At 42.6% G+C, this 6,782-nt stretch overlaps 1 long non-coding RNA gene across 1 annotated transcript; it reads left to right on the top strand.

The window, feature by feature from the left end:
- Nucleotides 1-2,436: 2,436 nt before the first annotated feature.
- LOC125945419 (uncharacterized) lies at nucleotides 2,437-5,780 on the top strand. The gene is made up of 3 exons (XR_007466885.1): nucleotides 2,437-2,586; nucleotides 3,095-3,235; nucleotides 5,651-5,780. It is a non-coding gene; the product is annotated as an uncharacterized LOC125945419 (long non-coding RNA).
- Nucleotides 5,781-6,782: the final 1,002 nt, after the last annotated feature.

Below are 6,782 nucleotides of genomic sequence, written 5' to 3'. Positions count from 1 at the left end.
AGTGACAAGGCGACGGCGTTGTGTTGGCGGCCGCTACAACTAAGTAGCCACGACTTGTTTTTTTATCTTTTTGTGCTTCGCTTCGTTCGTAACTTTCATCACCACCCTAAGCCGGTGTGCCATGGTCTAGCAAGCAGGGTGACGCCGCTTCTTGCTCGTAGCAGCAGCCAACAGCTGCGCTGTAGCCTTGTCACTTTTCAACGGTCACCAAATCAGCCACTGAGTAGAGTTGATTCTATGCAACCATTTTTGAGAGCGCTACTCTCACGCGCCTGAAATGCGCAGAGGGAAATGTAACGAGTTGAATGCAACGCGGGTAATTTTACAGTCGAGTTTACGCAAACATGCAAGTAATTTTAACTTTAGCGAAATAATTTTGATTAATTCGCTGATCAGTGGTAACAGAAACATTCTGTTAGGCCGTTGGTCCCATTGTCGTATCTCGTAGCCCCTTTTAAATAGCTTGGCGCGCGTTAGATGGAGCACGTGTACGGTAGGTTCGTCGAGCATAGGTTCCAGGCGACTTTATGGCCTCATGCTGAGCACGAGGTCGTGGGATCGAATCCCGGCAACAGCAGCCGCATTTCGATGGGGGTGAAATGCGAAAACACCCGTGTACTTAGATTTAGGTGCACGTTAAAGAACTCCAGGTGGTCCAAATTTCCGGAGTTCCCCACTACGGCGTGCCTCATAATCAGATCGTGGTTTTGGCACGTAAAACCCCATAATTAAAAAAATTAACTTTATGGCCCCATCGCTATTTCCCGATCTGGGCTAGCAGTACTTCTGAAATGACTAGCTAAATAAATATTGAGCGATTTTCCAGTGAGGAGTTCAGGCACCAGAGAAGACTTATCGAGGTTTCTGGATCCGAGTAGAGCTTGCGAGAGCCTCATGGAATAAAATAGTAAAGCTCGGGATGAAGTTTGTAGATTTGTTTCAGTGGAAAGGAATATCGGATTCCTTTCTTTCCCGTATAGTAAACATATCTCCTTCATCACACGCGTTCTCTGTACGCCTTTTATGAAAGATAAAAAAAATTGCATCCACCCGTCGTGTAGCACGAAGCATCGAAGTTGGGGTTTCTCAGAAGGAAAGCTTCACTGTGGAAGAAAAATTTACTTCGTGCTGAAAGACGGGTTGATGCCGATTTTCCTCTTCATGGGCTTTCCTCTACATTGAGGAGTCCGCAGAACTGATTGGCTTCTCACGCTTTATCTGTGACGCTATCATAAGCTGAACGGTTCAGGAACGACTCTTAGCAGTAGTTTATTAAGCTATGACATTTCGCTCTTACAAGCGTTAGTAAAATATTTTTTAACGTTAACTCCTCTGCTTTTATAATTGTCTTGCATTGAAGCAGAGATAGGCGTAGCTATTCGTACTTGTGGACCTATATGCGCTGATCTTTTTTGGTTCTTTCGTCATATATTGCTGTGGTACGCAAAGAGGAAGCTTTAGCACGGTGGCTCCTGCCTAAATACATGGGAAAGGAGAAATCGTTTTTCTCGCAACCACTACACCAAATTTGATGAGGGTTGAGGCATTTCAAAGAAAATGCTAAAATCTTGTTACTGGTGGTTGCGGATTCTATATTTATGTCTTCTTTTATTTTATGAAAATAGGCAAAATTTCAAATTCTCAGAAAACGAAACTATCATGTTTACCACTCTAACTATGCAATAAAAACGATATCATAGTTCTGTAAATTTCACCTATTAGTACATCTAAAGCAAAGAAAATTGATATATTACCCATGGCTGTAAAGAAAGTGAGTAATATGCGAGTGTATCATTTGTAAAATGCTTGTAAACAATATGAAAAAAAATCACATAATATACAAGTTGACATAACAGATTTGTCCGCTTTGGATGATCTAGTGGATGCAGTTTGCAGAACTGCGATATCTGTTCTTGGTGCAGAGCAATGAATTTGTACACTTCGTGCGTATATTTTTTTTCTAGCTTACGAATTTCTGAAAATTTGTTCAAAACAATCATGCTCAAAATCAAATTAGCTTCCAACAGTCACCATAATTTAATTTGTCTCTCAGATACAACAAATTTCTTTAACATCGGCTCAGAGGTTATTTCAGAAAAGTGTTTCTGTGTTTTACATGCATTTGAAAAGGTGGCATCGGAGTCGAGCCCTAGATAAAGCTTACTTTTAGTATGGCAATGCCACTGCGTGAAGAAATTGTTAATTTTTTTGCGACAGCTCGTTATCTTTCTGCGCACGAATTTATCTTTCGGTGAACCTTTCCGCGGCTTGTATTGGCTGCACTAAACAAAGCATACACATTTCGCCATGGATCACTAAAAATCATGCTGCCAATACCATGCGTTTGCAGTTAGTTATTGACGCTATTGCCTCTCAGAAACGAAAAGATCAATTCTATATCTGCACTACGCGATTCCTTTCTTTTAAGGGTGGACTTCGAGGTGTCGTTTGGACGGACTGTGTGCAGCTCCTGGTAATCTTTTGCGCCCCAGCGACCATCGTCGCTAAGGTAATAATTGATTACATGTCACCAAACGCAGCAGTTCTTCCGCTGAAAGGCATGGACATCACTAAATATATCGCAAAGTAAGTGCACAATATATCGATATCTTTTTTATAATATCTCATTTCGAATGGCACCTGACTGTAAATAACACCTTTTTATGTGAAGTTCAAATATAACATTTTGAATAGTACCTGATTGTGAATGGCGATTGTCGCGCAGTGGGCTGATCTAATTAACATTTTACAAGAATGAAATCCTCAGCGCTTGCATGCCTCACTGTAGAAAACTTGTGCCTTCTCAAACTTGTGAGAGATATTCAGTTCATGGGCGTATTCAACCCCTCTGAGAAAGTTCACTCAAAGCTGAACAGTCCTAAATGTAGGCGACGATGCCGTATTGACTTCCCTATTTCGATGGTTGGTCACAGAAATGCAGAAAGTGAAAACTAATCGACGAGATGGTGATATTTTTGGAAATACTATAGTTTCAGAAGGGCCCTGCCTCTCATAATGCAATTAACTTTGTTGCTAGACAAGAAAATCGTAGACGTTCTGAAGCCTAAACTGGAAAATATGTCTGTCTTAACAGCTACAGCCTGGATTTTACCAGCGAAGAAAATATATGGAGTTGTATTTTCGGTTCAGCCGCTCCAACAATGTGCCGCTTGTGCTTCGACCAAGTTGTTGCACAAAGGTTGCTAGCATCCAGAACACTCAAAGACGCCCAAAGGTAAACTTCCGTGCACAATATGTTGTTTTTTTAGTTGAATGTTTTAGTTGAGCTGGGCAGGCCATTTAATGCGTAGTATGGATAACCGGTGGACCATAGGAGTTACAGAATGGATACCAAGAGACGGGAATCACAGTCGAGGACGGCAGAAAACTAGGTGGAATGATGAAGTTAGGAAACCTGCAGGTGCAAGTTGGAATCAGCTAGCACAAGTCAAGGGTGATGAAAGATTGCAGGGAGAGGCCTTCATGCTGCAGTGGACATAAATATACGCTGATGATGATGATGCTGAATAGGCACTTACGCAGTAGTTATCTCACATTTCTAAGTCCTACCACTCTGCACCGCATTTGCCGGACTATAAGTCGCACCGGTGTAGAAGACGCAGTTATTTTAACTCGTTCGGCATGATGGAGGGCGATTATGCGCGCTTGTACATTCACTGCAATATAGCGTGCTTTACCATTTCAAGACAATGTATTTCCACAAAGAAATTTTAGAGCAGCAAATTCTAGCAGTACAAAAAAGCAGAAGAAAAATAAATTGAGAAGTTATGCAACCATTGAACATGCCCATAGAAAACTAAATAAACAGTAATTCAACTCAACACCACTTTTGCAACCGCGCTTTCAATTTCGGGCAGTTTTTAACAGTCGATCCAGTGGCCGCGTCGCAGCGATGTTCACTTCTGTCGGTCTCTCGCGGCGCCTCAGTGATAAAGCCCCCACATATTCCTACCGGGAGTAAGCATGGCCTTGAAGCAACGTTTCAGCAGTGGTATGGATAAAGAATAATTGGAGCACTTCAACCACTACACATCTTAGGCGCAGAAAAGGAATGTTTATTCCACTTTACCGGAAACCATTCCACACCTCGTCCTCCGAGGTAGTTCAGCCACTTCGGCCGGCAGCATCGCTGGGTCAACACCATCAGCCTCTGAATAATTTTTTACGGCACGTTTAGGCACGTCGTTCGCATTGCTCCTGCGGGGTGGCGTGCTCAGGACGAACACGCGAACGACCACAACACGCCTGCCTGAGCCTGAATACAAACGCGAAATGGCGACCGGAAGCCCGAAGCGCTTCGACTTCTCGCGCTGGAGACTGATAATGAGGATAACCAAGTTGGGCTTTTTGCAACGGGCACATCTCAGGGGCCACAACGCGCAATAAAGTTTGCCGAACCATTTCCTTATTTAACACGTCAGTTCGATGGGCTTAACTTTTTTGTTAAAAAAAACACAAAAAAAAAAACTAAGGTATGACAGTAAACTACTACACGTGACCTCCAATGGGGGAGTCGCCCATATCAAGGCGGCCAAGCTGGCTGCTACCGTGCTGCCTAACCGGCGAGTCATAGGAGCAAATATCTGTTGGCACGGTTGCTTCACTGTTAATACGAGGTTCGATTTCTTCCAGACTGTTGCCGCACATGGTTTCTTGAGCTTAAAATAAAAACGCATATAATGTTCGCGCCAGCGGGCATGATTTCAAGGATACGTAGGTTGCACCGTTGTGTAAGTCGCAAAGAAGAAAATTTTCAAAAAAGCAACTGCGATATTTATTATGTGGAAAATACCATATTTGCATAGCCGGTTTGAAATAATGTTCTGACACAAAGAATATTGGTGTTATTCGTGTTAGTCAATATTATTGGTGTTATTCGGAGTTAATATCAACAGCAAAATAATGCGACAATAAAATAACTGATTGGCAGCGCTGGACAAAGACACTTTGATCGCGAATCTCTATTAAGGATCGAGTGTTCTGAAAGCAGTATGTTGAACACTGAGATACGAAGAAAAATAATGGATGTAGGCAGAGGCTTGAGAAAGATGGTGTCGTTTTTAACTAATTCAATACTCCACGGGGTGGTTCAGGTGAGTTCCTGAAAGTGAACTTGAATATGATAAAAAATTGGACGACAAAATTTTATAGAGGGCATTATTTCAACATTCATGAACAATCACTGACAAAGTTGGTTACATTATTCCCACGGTGTCACCAGGACGCCAAGTAAAAAGTCTGCGAAGTTATACGTTAAAATGAAATCATATTAATTACTATAAGCACTCGAACAGGAGAGTATATGTAATTAGAAACTACCCGTTGATAATCGCCGACACAACAAAACGAGTAAAGATTCAAAATAAGCAAATGAATCGAGGCAATTGGGACAAAATACACCAGCCTTGAAAAAACGAATATGAAATATTTTCAGTTCCTTGATTACTAGGATTGACTGAAACGCTGATTGGTCAATTATTGGAGCGAGAATAGTATGGGAATAGAGTTCGATGTTCTTGATCATGAAAAATGTGACTCCAAACTGCGGATCTGAAGCTTTACACATATTATATTCCAAGTGGCTAATAGAAGATGAAGCCCTCATGCACCTTTTATGCATGCGTTGCAGGACTGCGATTACCAGTTCTTTCCTTTTCTCTTGCGGTTATGGAGCACTCTTCTCAATGGGCGTGGCATTGACCATATGGTTTCGAGGTTGCGACCCATTGATATCAGGCGCAGTCAATCGCGTTGATCAAGTGAGTATTATCTGCATTGTCTTCGAAGACATTTATCGTTTATTGGACGATACGGGTCTAGACTAGCTTGTGCTCGCCATAATTGTCTCTACTAGCCATGTGTCAACGTTTACACTCATCTAGAGGCCTCAAGCCGCCTCTATAGGTTCGATATTTAAACACATGACACCTTCCCCCGGCATACATTTGGGAAAATGACAACTCTGCTTATATTTTGTACGCATAAGTGGACGTTATTTCTAAGTATAACCATTTGGCGCATGCGAAGAAAGATTTCACGAAGTGGGTTGCATCCAGTGTGTAGATATTGAAATACTATCCCTTCTTGAACTAAGTTTTCCCCAGATATTCGAAAATTTCGAAGAAAAGGTGCGATTTGTTGGGAAATTCGCATTGATGCGGTAAGCTTGGTGCGCAACTAAGGTGTTAGAAGAAGAACGCAGCACGACACTGAAGCGTAAGAGCACAATTTAATGACCGCTTTTGTATCACAACTCTCGTGAAATACCGTTAACTCCTACGCTTTAGAATTCTGAAAAAGCGTCGACATCTTGTAGTTGTTGCGTCATCTACGCTCTTAGTCAAGTCCCGTATAACGTCCTGCACATATGCGGTATATTTTTGTTCCAGCGCAAAGTACTACATTTAAACGGGCTTTCAAGCAATCTTAAGCGCGGCAATATCTGCGGCGACAGGGTAGGCCCGCTATATGCGGCCGAGAGGGTGCGCAACGTTTATATGCAGCCTTGCGAATTTGGTGCCCAAGAAGCGCGCCGAAGCGTTGAGAGAGTGTTACAAAGCCAAATCTGCAAGGAGCGGTGAGAGAGATGCTTTGAGGGGAGAAAGAAAAGCGAAAGGCAAAAGGAGAGAATGAAGAGAAAGAAGTCGTCGCCTCTGCGTTGCTTTGATGGCGGAGGAGGAGGTAAGACTGTACTGGTCGGGAAGGTACGAGAGCATAGCATAAGCCCTCGGACGAGGCGATTGTTTTCGGCGGCGATTATC

The sequence above is a fragment of the Dermacentor silvarum genome, chromosome 5 (assembly GCF_013339745.2).
Source record: "Dermacentor silvarum isolate Dsil-2018 chromosome 5, BIME_Dsil_1.4, whole genome shotgun sequence".
Classification (NCBI taxonomy): Eukaryota; Metazoa; Arthropoda; class Arachnida; order Ixodida; family Ixodidae; genus Dermacentor; species Dermacentor silvarum.
The sequence above is the reverse complement of the archived record's forward strand: the minus strand, read 5'-3'. Positions and strand labels throughout refer to the sequence as shown.